At 37.0% G+C, this 17903-nt stretch overlaps 1 long non-coding RNA gene across 2 annotated transcripts in view; it reads left to right on the top strand.

Moving 5' to 3' along the window:
• Positions 1-17903, top strand: part of LOC105538208 — a 155883-nt gene that overhangs the window by 48513 nt on the left and 89467 nt on the right. Inside the window, exon 4 of one of the 2 annotated variants that reach the window (XR_001005859.1) lies at positions 9853-10403. The exons of the other annotated variant lie outside the window; for it this stretch is intronic. This is a non-coding gene — a long non-coding RNA (uncharacterized LOC105538208). Of the gene's footprint in view, positions 1-9852; positions 10404-17903 lie in introns of those variants that run through there. 2 annotated transcript variants of the gene reach the window in all.

Raw genomic sequence — 17903 nt, forward strand, 5'->3', positions numbered from 1 at the left:
AATCTAGGCTCACATTTTCCTGTGAACACCTTTAGGTTGTACTAAAAATACAGCAATTGAAAGTTCAAATTTTAAGTCTCAAATTACTGCCTTTCAGATCCATTGAGGCATCTAAAAAATGGGTCAAGGTAACAATGCATAATTTGAAAAGTTAGCAAAAAGTTGCTGGTGAAGAAAAATGAAAATCTATATAATTGTGATAACCTTTAACTCCTGTCTTATTTCCATTGTTCCATTAACATTTTAGGAAACAAAAATTCTTGTGAAACGTTTGCCACAGCTTGCTTCCTTATTTTTACATAGTCAAGGGAGAAGAAAGGAGAAATTTCGCATAGAGTGTTTGGACCCTCTGATTAAGCAACTGATTAAAAAAAACGTGAGTGTTTATAAAAAAAGTCAGAGTAAATACAGAAAAGCGAAATGTATGTCAATAGATAAGAGCATGCAGATAGGAAAAACATGGATATGCTTTATTTTTCAGCTGCCAGTTTTCATTTTCACAAATTTTTATTTTGTAAACTTTCCTTAGAGTTATATTGATAATGACATTTTGCTCTTGATAACAGCTTATAGACTGGAAATAAGACAATAATGTATGATTTATGACATTGGTGAAGTTCTGGTCTTAGCCCTATTTTAAATTTTAATTTTGGGTTTAATTCCAAAAGTGTGTAATCTGTCTAGAGCTCAGATCTTCTCACTACCAATATCTTCCCAAGGCTTTGGTTTAATCAATTGATAGACAAAGGCAAACAGTGTAGGGGAAAATAAAACCACTATTTGGGTGTATAGTTTAAAAAGAAATTTCTTTTCTTGAGTATATCCAATACTCATGTTTTTTAATAAACATTTTGAGTTTACCCCCTGACACAATAGTTTTCAAGAAGTAAGGATAAGTTGTTCCTCGTGGACTCCCAGGAAATATCAGAAATATATTATGTAACTATTAGTTTGGTACAAACATAATTGCTATTTTTGCCATTACTTTCCATGGTAAAAAACTGCAAATACGTTTGCACCAACCTAATAGCTCAAGTAAGTGTACTTCTCTTTATCCTATTATTCCGCAAAACCATAAAACTCCAATTTGCAAGGTGACTGGATTTACTGGAGAGTGTGACGGCTTCTCATTTGCTTTTGAACTTTCTCATGATACTGAGAATTTCCTGAGACAAAAGTGATGCTATCAATCATACAATAAATACTTACATGAAAGTTTTATTGTATATTCCTGGGATGTGCACGGTGAAATCTCTTTTACTGAATATTTCTAGAGTTGGGAAATATTTTACTGGTTGGTTGTTTTCTATTTCATTTGGCTATGCTGCAAAGTACTAGTTGGCGTATGGCAATTAAATCAGGTTTAAAATAAATAATCTCCTGTGGACAGGAGAGTCTTTCTCTCCAGTGACCGAATCTTCTAGAAGAAGTTCAAGGCCCTTCTGCTCTGACTGCATTACTGGGAAATGGTAATGTGTAAGGACTTATACAAGAAGTGCAGGTAGAAAGTAACTAACTACAATGGAAGATTAAAAAATTGAATATTTCATTCTTTTGACAAGGTTATCAGTTATGATTAAGAAGCTACGATGGCCTGATGTCACCTACAAGATTAAGTCTAGATTTCTCAATGTGGCACATAAAGACTTCTTGCACTGCCTACTTTTCAGACTCTTCCACACTATTTCTTCATAGCTGTACCAAGCTATGAAATACCACATACTAATCATGTTATGACCATAGCTGGAATGTCTTCCATCAGAAAATCATCTCAGTTTTATCTGCCTTAGGAACATGTATTAAATCTTTCAAGATAGGGTTCAAATGGCATATCTTTGGTGAAATACCCCCTGAACATCCAAGGACATTAGTAGGTCTTTCACTTTATTCCTGTTTTTGGCATTTATGCATACTGTGTTACACCGTATAGTACTTAAAGATATGCTTATCTCTCAAGCTAGGCTGTGAGCCTTTTGAGTGTAGGGATTATATCGAATCCATTTGTGTATTCCTTGGACCTTGCATAGTGCCTGGTTTGTGATAGGGTGCGATGTCAATGTTTGTTAAAGGAGATGTAACTTTGTAGAATATCTGTGCCCCAGCTTCAGTCATTATGGAGAGTCCACCTGTCATCAGAATTTCTTGTATTGGGCATGTTGAGAAATCTATCTACAAATGAAATACTCTTCATGCACATCATCGACATTCAAGAGCCCTTACAAGGTTCATTTACCTTAAATGATGTATTTATCTTCATGTGCAGTTTAGTTTGTGGGGCTAGAATAATTGCTTTTAGCATCACACTTAATATAGAAAAGCTAATTTGGGTCCACTGCAACTTATAAAGAAGTAGCAGAACCATATGCCCACCATTTTTATTTAAAAGTATTCCATGCAATTCAGAACTAAAGTTGGTAGAGAAAATTAACAACAAAGCCTAAAATACTAATACCTCATATAACAAGTGGTCAGTTTCAAACATGACGCTATAGCTAGGAATCAAGAAATAATGAGAAGAGCCTAAAAATGCAAAGGAAAAATAGTTCACAATATCAATAATGGTAAAAGAGCCCTTCATTCTTCTACCCAGACAGAGCCTATTCTTATTCTACATGTAGTTCTAACAGGCTTTTGTTTGTTTCCATGTTTTTAGAAAATTAAAGGGGTGAATTACTCAAATTTGCAATCACAGATTACAGATTCAGGCAAATGAAAGAAACAAGACATGATAGCTGATAATATAATTTTAGAAAGTCCAAGAAAATACTATTAAAAAATAGATCAAAAGGCTTAGATCGTGGGATTATTTCAGTATAGTTCTACCTAGTCTGGCCTTATCTCCAAATTAGGGGCCAATTCTTTCAGACATTTCCTGCCTCTTTCTCTACCCCATTAGACCATTTATCTGAAGAGAGACCCATTTGTCTCTCTTCTCTCAAGATTCCTTTCCTGGAACTTGTTCTGTTAAATACATACTATCCTATTTCTCAAACTCTTAGTGCGGCCTTTAGAGGTGAGCATACCTGAAGATCCAAGTACAGGGTAAAAATATGAATTTAGCATCTGGGTACATCACTAATATCTCCCTGCACACACACACACACACACACACACATTATACATATATATAAAAACTCCTGCTTCTGAATCCCTGGAGCTCTTACTAGTTTCCCGTGGAGCTCCCAGACAAGCTCAGTCTTCACCTGCAATGCAGACACCAATACCTGCCCTGCCAGGCCACTGGATGTGCCAGGTCTCAGGGCACAGTCATTCATCTCTGGCATCTTCCACTGCTGACAAATTCTGACAACTTGACTGGAAATTTGAGGTGATAACTTTTAGAAACTCTGGATTTTGTAGCTGGCTCATTGGAAATCTCCAAAGAAATTCCCAGACTGACAATGGCTTTGGAAGCTTGAGGAACAGCAAATATTACCACAAAAACTGTAGAATTTTCACAGAAGTATTGTCCTATAGACCATGAACTGCAATGGAGACAGTCTCCCTTATCCAATGAATGATTCTCCTCTAAAATGCCATATTGTGACTTTCTTTACTTGTGTCACTGGTTGTCATTACCTTCCACAGACAAAGTTCTTCAGGGTTGAGCCTGTGTCTCTGTACTGCTCTGCTATCCAAGATAAGAGTATTTCTGGGGCTTCTGGGGCTTTAGTGTGTATAGCATTGCTTTCCTGACATGAATTTTGAACTACTAGTGTTATCACTTTCCACTTTGTGATAATTTATTACTCTAGTCCATGCTTGTGTTTTAGATCAAGCTCTCATGGTACAATTCAGGCACTTTTATGTGCATTCCTACTTGCTTAGATAAAATTACAACACATGGCTTCATAAGTACGATCTGTAGGTTCACGAGGAAAGGCTTACTTCCCACCATCTCTCTCACCCGTCTCAGTGAATTGGGTAACTCTAACAATTCTCTGCCATTCATCTTGGTGGCAAACATCATCTCCAAGATCCTGTAATTTCCACTGCCAGGGCTGTCACAACTATGCTGACTATATGGCCATCACTGAGGACCAGTTTAAGGCCCTTTGAAAATTAAACATTATTTTCATTATTTGTCAACTGTTTAAAATTATTCTATTTGCTCTTTGGAGCCTTGAGAGCTTGTAGTCTTCAGTGAAAATACCTCAATAATACCTAAATGTTATGATTTCTCCAGCTCTTATTTTATTCGATGAAAATAGGTGATTTTATCACCAATGAGCTCTAAAGTTTCTTTCAGTTCCTCTGATTCTTTATTTTATATAGTTTTCTGTTTAAAACAAGTCTCAGGATGTTCGGTTCTGTTTCTCATTTGAGCAGTGGTGCCAAAGGGATGGCTTCTGTCTCTGAGGTCATCAGTTCGGTTGCAGTTTTTATAGGGGGAGCTGATCACACCAAGATAACCATTTGGTAATTTTTTTTGGCACGAGTCTAAGATTTAATTTTTTTTAGCTGAGCATATGGCATTGTACCTAGGTTTTCTTGGCTTTCTTTTTATTGTATTTCTAGATTTTTACAGACACTGACACCTTTAAGAGGGGTGGGTAATACACTCGCTAATGTTTCTTATTGTATTTCTGAAAACCTGTGTCAGAGGATACTCTGTCTCGAACTGGGAAGATGTGAGATTCTTAATTTTAAAGAACTCCATTAATATTGGTAGGTATTTTTTTCAAGTCAGAGTAACTCAGAATTTCTCTAATGGATGTGTGACATCTAATATACATTCAGAAAAATGAAAAATCAGTATTTAAGATGGATTTTTTGGAAAAAATTCAGCAAAAAATGAATTAACTTTATAAAAAATTACTCATTTCATTGGCATGAAGTAAAATGTGTCATAAATAATAAGTACTCTCTTATACCATTTTATTGATTTAAATAAAAAGGAGATAGTTTAAGGAATCAATCCACCAAATAGGTACCTCATACATAGAAATTATGGAACCTGTATCTCTTAAAAATGTAATCGAGTAGAATGAAAAAGAAAAATAAAGTGCTAACAAATGAATATATTACATAAAATTACTGGTAAGACTGGTAAATTCTAATTAATAAAATCTTCACAATGATTCTTCAACAAATGAATATTTACTAAATACCTGTAAAGTTGGAGTAGTCAGTATGACTTCTTAAACTGTCAAAGATATGAGAAAATATGGATGCTTTTTTTTTTTATAATATGTATGCTTTGAATAAGTGCACAGAATCAGGCTTGCTATTTTGAAGAGTTAATAGTTTTGTAGGAAAAAACAGTCACAAGAAATGCCCATTGAGGCACATATTAAAACTCTTAACTGAAATTAATAATGTTTTTAAGACAAACTCCTTTCTGTGCTTTAACTATGGTGAAAGTCAATTATGTGCAAGCATTAACTCTAAAAAAAACTTCTTCAGAGTGTCTGGTGCATAACGTGAAGTAAAGCTGCATGTTTTCCAGTCTGATGGCAGTAATGCAGGTTCCCTAGAAAGAAGACAAGGAACAAGTTTTCAAAGAAGTGAGCTTTTGCCTGCAGTGGCTGAGATGACTCACTCATGTCACAGGGGATAATTTCACTGCAACCATTGAGAATTTTGTTATTTTCCTTCTGGGAGAAGGAATAGATGGGTTTATTTTAAGTACGGGGCAAAGGGATTGTTAGTGGGAATTCTACACAAAACTACACAAGATGTGAGCTAGACAAGAATCGTTCATATTCTTAAGATAAGTTACTTCAAAATATGAGTATAATTACCCCTAAAATGTCACTTTGAGTTGCTTTATTTTTATTTTATTTTATTTTATTTTATTTTTTACTTTGCTTTTTTTTTTTTTTTCCTTTTAAGGTAAAGGAAACACTTAAAATAATGACTGGGGTTACTGGTATTTATAGCCAGAGTTGTCCAGCAATGCCTCTTTTCATCTTCAAACAAACAGATGACCATACGTAAAATAACCATTGTATAGTCTGAGTACTTTAAATCTGGCTTTTATGTTTGGAATGCACCTAATATCACCTACAAAGATCAGCGCTGCTATCCTCAAGCTCCTGCTTTGCTTGAGAGTCCACAGAAGACACAGAAAACTAGGCTGCATCCTGTGCGCCTGCCTTCCTGTCAAGCAACTTACCTCAGGCTAATGCATGCAGAGATAGGTCAGATTGTGTCAGGGTTCTATGCAAACTGCCCAAGATCACTTGGGACCCCACTGGCAGCACTGAAAGGCATTGCTGGGTTTACAGTCTCCTAAATAGTTCCAACCTGTTGTTGAGAGTCAAGCCACGATGTAGAAAGAATCGCCTCACTTTCCCAGGGCTGCTTCGCAGAGCGAGTGGCCACTAGCTCTCCTTTCCTATGACCCCAGTGCTGTTTGGGTTTGCTCTCCAGAAGAACACATAGATACATTTGCAGCTGGTGGGGGCACTGCTTTACTGCCTACTGTGGAATGCATGCCAAATAAAAACCATCGTGAGTTGAAATAGGCAATCTTATTTGCTTTTTAGGTTACTCGGATGTTCAAACATGCATAATCAACTATCGATATGAGAAATTCTCCTTTAGGCTCTTAGTGTATTACAACCCATGACTTTTCAACTCAGGGAATGATACTCATTTCTCTGTCTGTTCCACACAGCCACAACTTCTTCTTTATTGCATTTAGAATGGTGTAACTGAAAGGCAATAAGGAAAGGCAATATCATCGAGTGGTTCACATTACGCTGAATTTTATTGTAGTCTGGCATTGTGAGTGAACCTTTGGAATCCTTGAAAGCAGCATAAAGGCAGAGCCTGCTTCTAATGGACTGAAGAAAAATATTCTGACATAGTGATAAGTGAGGTGACTTCTAGAAATCATGACTTGAAACATTTTCTGAACAAGTGCTGTTTCAGTTGTCCCAATGCACGGAATGGTATTGAAACAGCCTGCTATAGGCCAGAACCACTTAATTTTTTTTCCTAAGGGCAGAACTTCATTTTTAAAGTTATAGAATGATCCACAACTCCAAATTCCAGCTAAAATTTCTTTTCTTCCATTCTCCTCCAATTATTCTCTCAAGCTATTATATCAAAGGTATTAGAATTTAGGTGCTATTATCATATTTACTTTAATATGTTTATTTTCCAATTGTAAAATGGACACACAAGAGATTTTTATAATTATCAAATGTCTAATTTTTAAACAATAAGTCATTTTATTGTCTTCATTCCCTGCGTTTGAAGGATATGGAGTTGCATATTCTTAAGGTTTGGATTGTTTTAGGGAACTAGAATAGATGTATTTTTCACCTCCTATGAGAATTTCAGGATCAGTAATAAAGGGCCAATCAACACAGGGACATCTCCCTGCATATTATGGTTCAAATCAGAAATGAACACTTTTTAAATATGACTGAGAGTCACAGATTTTTACAGGATGTCAGGAAAACAATCTCCCCCTTTATTAACACAAACAAACTATTTTTTCCTCTTTCCTCTCCTCTCTACCACTGCCATGTTCCTGTTCTACACTTTTCCCCAACTAACCTCTTCTGTTGTTGTGCCTGGCACATAGTAGGTGCAGAGCAAATATTTGTGTGTGTGAATTAATGAAGGAAGGACGTTCAGGATACAAGAACTGCTTGGTTCACTTGAGTCAGCTGGCTGTTAGTAGTGTGTTCGGTGTATAAACTGGATACGTTGTTGACAACTTTTTTTGCTCTTTGTGTGCATAAGCTAAGAATAAACAGCACTGAAGGGAAGGGAGTGCTTCATTCATCGAGGGATTACACCATCATAAACTTACCAAAGTGTACCACACAGAGCCAGTGATCACAGAAGACAGGCAACCCAGGCCCTGTCATTAAATATAGAAGCCTGTCTTCACTGTTTTTATCCAGACAGACTCTCTGTGTTTTGGAAATTTCCACCACACTTCCTTTTGAGTTGCTCCTTTTCTCAAGATACCAAGACTATTGCTTTACAAAAGTAGACTTGGTCTGGGAATCTGGTAAAATGAAGGCTATACATTTCCTCATCCCCTGCAGAACGTTCAGTATTTCTTGCTGACTTTTATGTCCCTGTCTTTCATTTTGTTTTTGTTTTATGGTTGAGATTTTTTGAGTCTCTATTCTATGAAAAGTGGCTTCTTCTGAGTGAAAGTACTTAATAATAAGAGAGTGCTCAGTTTGCAGTCAAGACTGCAGGGAGACTAGACACTCTGACATTCTGTTTTAAGAGTTGAGGTCCATGACTAAACAACTCCTCTTTCTCTAAACCAAATAAAAGTCTTATCATCTCATGTATGTATCTTTAATCGGACACCAATCATACATGGAACATTAAGGAGAATAGGTAAAGTTACCTATGGTTTGCCAGAAATATTTCACACCCAAAGGCTCAATACTTTCACCTGTGAATCATTTTGTGTGTGTGTGTGAGAGGTAGGAATAGTCAGGTAACATCTTTGTTTTGGGTTATTTAAAGGATATACCATTTAATCTTTCATACAGTACTGAAAATATTCATAACAGTTTTCTAGTTTAAAGGTGCTTTAATATTTAATGCAGTATTTTAATTACATTTAAAAATATGTTTTAAAAACAAAATGTTTAAAAATTTTTAAAAATTTTATTCGATAGCCTTTAATATTACTAAGAATATACTAAAATAAGAAAATGGGTGAGAATAATGGTGAAGCCATAGCAAAGGCAGAGATGTGTCCCTTCTGCAGAAGTGACAACAGGACAAGCAGGCTGTGAAGACTTAGCCCTCTGAACAATTTTGGCATCCCTGAATGATCTCTAATGTCCATTAGGCTTGTGTTACAGACGCTTGTTTTCCTTACTTTTCTGTAAGGCCTTACAGTAATTTAAAGTAACCAGAATATGTTTCAATTCCTTGTTACCTGAAAAAGTCAAACATACTCATGTTATACAGGTAAAATAGAATAGTACATTATGTGAAAGTTATTTGTAAACTGTCAAATTGTGTTCAAATATGAGGTAAGGTCTGAGAAGCTTAGGATATAAATTAGTTTCAAAACTTAACTTTTCAAGGGAAAATTTATTTGGTAATTAACTCGAATTTTAGTTGCAATATGTATTCCTTGACTTTTTGAAGTAGCCTAGAGGTTGTCAGAACTTGCAGATTACAATAGTTCTTTACTTACTTGAATATTGATCTGGTAATACTGAATACTGACAATTTAAACTCTTTGGCAGAAAGTGCTCTTATAAAACTTCTAGAAAATTTACTATTTTTAAAATTTTTATTACATGTTTATTGTGCACAACATGATGTGTGTGTGTGTTTTGAGACGGAGTCTTGCTCTGTCGCCCAGGCTGGAGTGCAGGGGCGCGATCTCAGCTCACTGCAACCTCTGCCTCCTGGGTTCAAGCAATTCTCTGCCTCAGCCTCCCAAGTAGCTGGGATTACAGATGCCTGCCACCATGTCTGGCTAATTTTTGTATTTTTAGTAGAGACAGAGTTTCACCATCTTGCCCAGACTGGTCTTGAACTCTTTACCTTGTGATCCACCCACCTCAGGCTCCCAAAGTGATAGGATTACAGGCATGAGCCACCGTGACCAGCCCACAACATGATGTTTTGAAGTATACATACACTGTGGGATACTTAAGTCCAGCTAATAAACAAATGTGTTACCTCACATAGACATCATTTTTGTACTGAGAACGCTTAACATTCACCATCTTTTCATTTTTAAAGAATGCAATCTATTGTCATTAACTATAGTCACCATACTGTACAATAGATCTCTTCAACTTATTTCTCCTATCTAATTGTAATTATGCATCCTTTCATCCACAGTCGTGTTGATTATTATTTAGCATAAATTGTTAACAAAGATCTCTTTTTCTATTTTAGAACAAATTGGAAGAATGTGAAATGTTATTAGACACAGGCACAGCATAGCAATAGAAACATCTTAACTAAGAACCTGGAACTGATAGAGAAAGCAACCAACTTAAAGGGCAGACAAGACACATGGTTATAATACAGCAGTAGGTATTCACAGTGATGACACAAGACAAAATAATTACGTTTTCATTCTAAAACCAATTTTTAAGGGGGCAAGGGCATTTATTTTATAAATAATTTAATAAAAAATGTAAAATTAAAGTGTTTAGTTGTTTATGTACTCAACAAATATTTATTTGGAAAATGCTTGTCTGGAGCATATCTCGTTAATGAGGTGATCCTGTGTTTAGAACTGAAGGCAGTCCTCATCCATTCTCTCAAAAGGTGACCTTCTTTGTTCTTCTTATAGCTCACCACACTTAATTTTCAGAGGTTTTGACATAAATCAAAAACATTCTTTGGTAGATTGTATTGTATTGAAACACTTGTCAAAAGTATAAGCATTGATATCTGGAATATCTGGGAAAATGTACAATAAAGACATTTCTTCTGGTCTTCCTCTGTTGGTAATATGTTCACTATTATACTGATGATGTAAGCTATGCATGTAAACCTATGCAGGTGAAATTCTGCTAAAGCCAATCCCACCACAAAACAACAACGAAAATCCCCAAATGGCATCTGAAGATCATGGGAATTCTAAGAATGTGATGAAAATGTTTTTAATAATATATTGAAAAACAATTTAGTGTGTAAATAATATTTTATAGTAAATGCTTCATTTTATTCCTTCCATATACTTGTTTGTTTAGTGTCTGAAGGTTGAGAAAGGAACTAGAATTGGCCTAAGGAGGCCCTCAGCCACCCATCATGTGACAGTATGGCCAGGAGGACTTACTCTCTGCTCTCTTCCTCTTGACATGCCTCAAACACACCAGTCATTTGCACTTGGGAAATCAACCCTCAATACCAAATTACTCCTGCCAACAAAATAGCCCAATCAGCGTGCAAAGCTGGTAGCAAGCTGGGAGAGGCCATGAGAGTGATGCTCACATGACTCCCTCTGTTTCCATTTCCCCAGGTCTGGGCACACACTGCCAGTGGCCCCTAACTTAGAAAGAGGCTTGATTTAAACCATTTCATTTTCTGCTCTCAGACTGGGAATTTATTTAATATGAATGTCATCATTATACCAAAACTCATCTGTATTCTAGCAAAAATTTGGATGATCTATGAAGAATATTGGAAGGAGAATCTACCCGTGAACCCCCAAATACTAGACCACTGCATACTCAGTTCTGCAATTTTGTCATTTTAATGGACTCTTCAGAGTGCCAAATCACCAGTTCTACTGACTATACAAAAACTGGCCATCAAGATGTCTGCCTCCAATAAATTGATGCTGTTACTTCAAGTTATCCACTTTGGGCTTAGAGACTGAAGGCCAAAAAGCAAGCAATTTTTATGGTAAAAAAGTGCATCAGGAGGGCAACTACATACAAAATTACCCTCCCAGTTTGACCCGTCCTTAGGTTTTTATTGCCTGAACTGGCACCAAAGAAACTCCTTGAAAATAACACATTCCTTGTCCATTCAGTGGTTAATGATGCTTAAAAAAAAATCACAGTTTGTGACTGTGACCTAAATTATGCCAGAAGCTGTAAAACCATGGTTTCTTTAAATTCAAATATGACCCACATGCTTTAAAACCACTACACTGACCCTATAGTACTGTTGCTGAGTGTGCGTGTCCTCACATAAACACACACACACACACACACACACACACACACACTCCCCACTTGGCATTAAATGACTCGATAAAAGAAATGGTATTTTTCAGACTTCCATGTTTAAAAAAAAGGCTCATGAAAGAGATGTAAGTGAGCTTTAAGCCAAACATTTGTTTGGCTTTGCTGCAGCAGGCTGCAGGAATGTAAACTTTTTTTTTTTTTTTTTTTTTTCAATGACTTCAGCTCCTAATTTGAAAGCTAGGATTTTTAGGAGTGAGCAAGAGACTATATTTGGCCAAAAAATTCTGCTGGCTTTCCTTAGCCAATCTGCACATTCAAAACAATACTTCTTTATCAAAAAAACAATAGTCTGTTTTATTCACAGCACATGTAGAAGTTGGAACATCGACTAAATTCCACTTTCTTCTCTCTCAGTGTGTCTGTAACCAGCTAATGAGCTGCAACAGAGCCTGGCCTTCATTTTCAGCAAATTAAGTTCATCCCTCATAGGAATTGTGGTCTGGCTGTGGCACCGCTCCTAGGTATGGGTGGGATTTGTTTCTTCTACCAGTTGTAGGTTAGCCACATGGGTACGTGCTGTCGCACCACACAACAACATTTTCTCTATAATAACCAGTCTAAGTAGCCTTTTACCCCACAAAAGTAGATCCCATTTAATTTACTTTGTGTTTATAGCACTCCCTCTCAAACCGCACCATTGGCACAGACTAATATTTATACAACTTTTTATTTTAAACTATTTATTTGGAGTTGAGACTTCAGTAGCACTCCCTGTCAGATTCATTGAGCATGCTTAAATTCAGGATACTGAAAATGTAAGTTGGGAAGAGTGATGTATGTTCTTGGGATTCTTTTCTCCCGTGCACGGACACCCACACAACTCTCACTGTAGTAAAGGGAGGTTACACATGTGTTGATAACATTCGTATTACTGCTGGTAGGAAACTGAACATTGATGGGTGATTTTAAGAGATTGCTTTTGCCTATTGTGTTTCCACATTCCTTTGCCAATATAGTTGGTGAAATTAGTTATGCATCATGGATCTAAAAACCTCTCATCCAAAAGTGTCAATGTTGTAAAAGATTTCTTTTCATACACAAAGAAATGTTACTTTACTCCATTATTTTAATGGAAGTCGTTAGTCAAATACACTTTTGCCACAGAAAGAAAGGGAAAAATATTCTTAATTTTGTATCTGACCTCTGCTTTGGGGCCTTACTTTAGGTTACATTTTCCTTAAATAAGGCTTTTCTGTTTTTTGAAGTGAATGATGGGATGTTAACTTTAAATGGACATTTAACCACATAAAATATAGTGGCCAATGGTTCATTTTTCTACTCAGGGTAGACACTTTATTCAGTTAATGATATTTAAATCATTTTCTATGATATCTGTCTGTTGTTCTTAAATCTGATACTATTTTGTGATTTAAAATGAGTGTTGGGTTAACTTTGTTTACAAGTAAGGTATTTATCAGACCTTTGATTCTCTTTTACTTTCTTCTTTTGGTGAACATCTATCCATTTCCAAGACCCACTTATATGTTATCTCACCAAGGAAAATTTTTCCATCTTCCCAAAGGAGAACAGAACCCCATTGTATTGGAATAAGTTTTTTGAGATATGAACCAAAGCTGCTGTCTTCCTAATATTCTTATAACCTCTGCCCCGCCTCTGCATTCAGGAAACCAGAATACCTTAGAGAGGGACAGCAAAGGAAAACAAAAGACAATAAAGGAATCGATGTCTTTGTTTTGTAACTCAAAGTTAAAGTTCAAAATTAGAAAACAGATTTGAAGGCATAACGGGTCAATTTCTGTTGTGCCTTCCGAAGAAGAGAGTTGAGAAAGAAAGAAGAGGGCTTAGATGCTTTTGGGTATCTGCAAAAAGACCCAGACAATGCCTGGAATAGTAAAGAAGCAGAGAACTTTCAGGGAGTAAGGGAACAGTCTCTAAGATGGAGCAGGACCTGGGGAAGTCTTGCTTCTCCGCTGAGGAAGATGGACCTAGACCAGTGCAGAAGGGATGGCAGCTTCCCCGTAGAGCAGTGAGATGACATGAAGACTGGACTGCTCATTCTCACCTTCCCTTCATAGTCCCTGGCACTTTTTAAGCTCCTTGGAAATTAGAGACAATCCAGGAGAAAGGGGGATAGAAGGAGACCTTATTTCTGTTACAATGTGAATGGAAGCTTCAAATTGAAAATAAAATGTTATGGAAAAAGTGAAATTATATATATATATATTTTGCACATCTTAGCTTGGTGGCTTCAGGTTTCTGTACATCAAAGGAAGACATTGTGCCTTCCTCATTGTCATACTCTGGTATTGGAGACTGTGCAACATATATAGTAGGTATGCAATAAACAGCTGTTAACAGAATGAATCAATACTTTGTAGAGTACTGCCAACTACTCCAGAGCTTTGATCTGGCTCCTCTGGAAAAAAAAGAAAAAAGAGTCCTGCTTTATTTGTGTCTGTTGCATGCCAGCTTGGCCTGTTTACTCCTGTGGTTTCCTGTATTCCAAAACAATGCAACGTTGCTTGAAATTACACTTGAGCATTTTCTAGAGCGTTTCTTCTGTCCATCCTACTTGCAGTGACTCCACTTCAGTTCCTTGTATGCCAGCTGCTGCAATAGCTTACTGTCACTAAACATGTACATGTGTCCACCCCAGAGGAATTAAGTGGGACCACATCAATGCTAGGGAACTGGCTGTCTTCCAGAACTGCACTCTGGGTCATACTGTCTTGTGCTTCGGTGAAGTCTTTTCCCCCATTGCCTTCCAGTGTGGAGAGGGATAGGGCACAGTCTACAAAGCAGAAACAGAATGCCCAGTGTGTGGGTGGAAAACTTCCCCTTTCCCTCGTGAGTAGAGGAGACCGATTCAGAGAATGTTCCACTTATTCATGCCCTTCTAGTGTAATTTTTCCTCAATAGTTTCTCTTTCTGTCACCTATAAACCAGAGGGGACAGCCACTGGCATACTGCATTGTGTAGAATGAGGGGGACTGTTCTGTTTCCTCCTTCAGCTCTTGTAAAGCACCTGCCATTTCCCTGACGCACCATTTAAACTTCAGTGTTCACATCTTGTAAGTCAAACTTGTGTCATCCAAAAGGTTCTCATACACATTCAAATGTTAATAAATGCCAATATCTTGTTCATGACCTTACACATAGGTCTGAAATATTTAAGAAAATGTAAACTACACTCCTTTTTACCTCCACTCTTCTCTCATATATCGGTTCATATACTTCTTGTTTCAAGTAGCAGAGAACCCAATTCCCACAGACTTAATGGGCATGTAGGGGCCTTGTAACTGGAAGGTGGTGTGGTGTAGGTGGCTCTGTTGTGTCAAGAAAGCATGATTGTTTTTTGTCTCTTCGCTCTGACTTCCAGAGCCTCCTTCACAGTCGCGAGATGACTTCCAGCAGCTGACACAAGGATTACCCTTTGCTTTTTGTTCGTATCCTATAGACACATGGTATGGTAACTACTAAGGGACCTTCCTTCTCAGAGCCCTCTGGAAATATATATATTATTCGAAATATATATAATATATAATGTATTAAATACAATATTTAATATATTATATATAATATATACATATTTATGTGTACATACACACACACACCCATGTTTTTTTTTGAGACAGAGTCTTGCTGTGTTGCCCAGGATGGAGTGCAGTGACACCATCTTGGCTCGCTGCAACCTGCATCTCCTGAGTTCAAAGGATTCTCTTGCCTCCGCCTCCCTAGTAGCTGTGATTACACGTGGCACCATGCCTGGCATATTTTTGTATTTTTATTACAGACTCGGTTTCGTCATGTTGCTCAGGCTGGTCTCAAAGTCCTAGCCTCAAGCAATCCACCCGCCTCACTCCCCACAAAGTGCTGGGATTACAGATGTGAGCCATCATACCTGGCTTGGAAATATATGCTTAAGTCTTACCTGCCCAATTTTGAAACACATACACATGCAATGAGTCACTCTTCTCCTTCAGCAGTTATCACTTCTACTATCTCTTTGGGTAAAGTAGATAAAAGGGAATGAGGACATTATAACATATCAAACTGGGCCTGAATGAGATTGCAATGAAGAATATACCTCCAGTTTGCATTCCAGCCCAGGTGACAGTGTGAGACTCTGTCTCAAAAAAAAAAAAAAAAAAAAAGAAAAGAAAAAGAAAATACACCTCCAGTGACACAGGCTTCAGCTGCTTGCAATTAATCACTCTCAATTAATCAATCAATTGACGCCAATTGGACTGTGAAAATAGTTGAGTGAAGCTGTGTTCAAGCTCTGACCTTACTCTTTACCAGATGTGTAATCCCGGTCAATTAATTTACCCTTTCAGAAACCTAGTTTTCTTGTTAAGACCAAATGAGATATTTGTAAAACCACACTCGTAACTTCTGCGTTCTCCAAAAGCCAAGCATTATTATTATTGCTTTTGCAAACGAAATCAGGAGATTGGTCTTCATTAGGAGTTACTTCCAGATCTACATTTATAGATTTTACAGTGTATCAGTCATTAATTTTCTTAAATATCATATTAAGAAAATTATTTGTGAAGTATTTTTATTTATAGGTGTTATAGTATTATAATACATGAACTTTAAAAAATAATTAGAATTCTCAGCACATCCTAAGAAAAACTTTTTATTCCATAACTAATTTCAAATTTTTGAAACACAGATGTTAAGTGTAAAGTTAATTGTTTTACAATTTTGAGTTAATGACCACGAAAAACAATACCTGCCTTTCCATTTGAACTGTCTTAAAACTCAGAGTTGAATTCAGACCTTAGCTGGAGAAAGGTCTATTTTAGATTCTTCTAATAACTATCTCTTTGCTTTTTAAATTCATCTTTGTTCTCATTTACTTTCAACTGATTCATGCTATCTATGTATTTCAACATTTTGAGTAGCTTCATATTCTTTATGGAAATTACAAAAAGGAAAAAGAAAGATATGAAGGTAGAAAAAAAATACAGGAGAAAGGAAAGAGTAGAGAGGGTCTTGGAGAAGGAATGACAAACTCTGAGCCGAGCAGTGGCTTGCAGACAAGAAGGAATCGATTCGAGACAGATGGTTGGTGAGAAGGTACTTACAGGTGCCAAAGAGAGAAGAAATAAGATTTGGACTGAAGGTCATGACAATGAGAAAGGAGATCAGGGGATAAGCTTAAGAACTTTTTCAGGTGAACAACAAAGAAGACTTGGAAACTCAGTGATCAGAGACTGGAAATGATGGTGATGGAAAGTGGAATATCAGTGATCCTGAACATTCAAACCTCACTGATCTCAGAAAAGGTATGAAGATGGGGTGCACCAGGACAGAGATGGTGCTAGCCAATTTATGGAAAGCCCTTAACTTTACATGAATAGTCTTATTTAATTCCCCAGATAACCATTTGAGATAATTAGAATTCCTCTTTGCAGATGAGTAAATTTTAAAAGAGCAGGGATTTTGTTGTTGTTGTTTTTTGAATTGGTAATCCTGACTTATACAGACATGACAAACTCCAAAAGGAAACCCAAGCAGCTATTTGACTCACTTATGAAGTCACCCAGTATGGATGATTCAGGTAAAAAACAATTACTCCTCTTTCCTCATCAGATATCATGTTGTGATCTTGCATGTGTATAAGAATCTGTGTTTGGAGAAGGAATTATTTTTACTGCAGAAAGTTTCTTCTTTGTGTTGGTTATGTAACATTAACTTCACTCATATAGCAACTTGGATGTGCCTGGAAAATAGCTCCATTATTTTGTCTATAACTATTCTGGTTCTCTTATAAATATAGAGTCCTATGCATTTTAAAATTCAGTCCAATCCAATAATTAAAACCATCCCTTTAGGTAATGCTGTCTCTTTTGGAAAACGTGCCTAGTCTCCCAGATTTTTCAGCCTTCTGTCCACTTCCAGGCACCCCTTCAAGTGTCTGGGTGCTTTCACAGTCTGGGAGTGGTAGGGAAGAGCTGGTATTCTTCGGTGCAGAGACCTATTGATCCTCTGGTTTTCGGGGTGCTGTCCTTGTCTATTGCCTTGCTGGCACTCATAGCTGATCTAGGCACCATTTGTGTTAACTTGGTCAACTCCCCCTCCCCTTGGCTTTGGTTGGTGCTACAGAACGCTGTCTCTGCTTTATTCTTAAATGGCTCCTTGGTGGAAAGCTCAAACTGAGCCTCTGCCATGGAAGCACCTTGCCTGCCAGCTCTCAACTCAGCTGCCTTGTCAATTCTCTTGGGGCTTAGATGTGGGGTTTTGTAGAAATTCCTAGTCTCTATCCAGGCCACA

This window comes from Mandrillus leucophaeus, unplaced genomic scaffold, assembly GCF_000951045.1.
Source record: "Mandrillus leucophaeus isolate KB7577 unplaced genomic scaffold, Mleu.le_1.0 Scaffold187, whole genome shotgun sequence".
NCBI lineage: Eukaryota > Metazoa > Chordata > Mammalia > Primates > Cercopithecidae > Mandrillus > Mandrillus leucophaeus.